General features: G+C 38.0%; 1 protein-coding gene across 1 annotated transcript in view; it reads left to right on the plus strand.

Moving 5' to 3' along the window:
- Positions 1–1,245, plus strand: part of grin1b (glutamate receptor, ionotropic, N-methyl D-aspartate 1b) — a gene marked incomplete at its 5' end in the record, with an annotated part of 59,172 nt that overhangs the window by 27,802 nt on the left and 30,125 nt on the right.

Here is a 1,245-nt window from a genome sequence, read left to right on the forward strand (position 1 = left end):
GGAGCAGTTAACCATAGTCATCATAAATCAACCGGAGTTTAACATTCCAACACAAAGAAAGCGGAAGGTAATGGACGTTGGCGAAAAGACATGGATCTAACGGAACTTCCTGCAGCACCGGAGCAATCCAGGGAGTGGAGTTTCAAAGACATAGGATTGCTACTTACGGTTTACTTTTCACTGCGCTGTCCGGCTTGGCCCGACTTGGTTTTAGTTTGTTCTTTGGTGGTGTTTTCTACATTTAAGTTTCCACTGCAGATAGTATATCCCTCAATGTAGGCGAGGTTCTTAGCTAAACTCATCTCACATGGAACCTAGCTAAGGTGATACCAAATAAAGTAACAGGTACTATCTACAACTTTTGCGAATGTAAAACAAAAAAAGAGCAAGTCGAGCCATAACATGCAGTGTAAACAACTGATCCTTAGATAATCTCCGCCCCTCCTCAATTTTCAGTTTACAATGGTGAAACTCTGCCGATTTACTGTTAATTGCACATTTCTAAGCAACACGTCCTTCATGTCAGAAAGTTAGAGCAGATTGTCATTTAGCTGCTGATGATTTAGCTGAAATGTCAGATTTGATCAGCTATTGTCGGAAATGAAGAATTTTATGCAGTCTGTCTGATATACTGTACATGTTGAAGCTAAAATAATTGTGGTTTTCCAGCTGTGCTACTGATGAATCAGCTGTGAAGTGTTTGTGAGAACAGAGTTTGACAGCTTCCTGATTCCTTCTTCAAACAGATATTTTGGGTCTTTGTTCTCCATCTGCCTAAAAATAAAACACAGATCTGTTCATAGCAGGTTTCAGGTGTATATTTATCTCCATAACCAAACATAACTGAAGAAATTAACCATAAGGTCTCCTTGTTACAGTTCTTTTTCCCTAAAATAAAACTGTATATGCAGAAATTGTATTAATCTTTTAACTAAACCTAAACATTTTAATTTACTTCATGTCATCATAATCTCTCTTTATACATGTTACTGGAAGTTTAGTTTTGCATTTATACTTTTAGGTAGTAAAATATTGTGTAACTTATTTGGAAGAGACAAAAATTAGTCCCCCGGCCGTTGGATTTTTTTAATTGAATCTATTTTGAAGAGATGGCTTATTGTTTAATATGCAAATGATAATTTCATCTGCACCTTGGGGGACGGACATTTGGACAGGAAGGTGGAGAGACGGGTTGACAAGCAGGTGGAAAGACAGGTTGATAGGCAGGTGGAGAGACGGGTTGAT

The sequence above is a fragment of the Etheostoma spectabile genome, chromosome 5 (assembly GCF_008692095.1).
Source record: "Etheostoma spectabile isolate EspeVRDwgs_2016 chromosome 5, UIUC_Espe_1.0, whole genome shotgun sequence".
Taxonomy (NCBI): domain Eukaryota; kingdom Metazoa; phylum Chordata; class Actinopteri; order Perciformes; family Percidae; genus Etheostoma; species Etheostoma spectabile.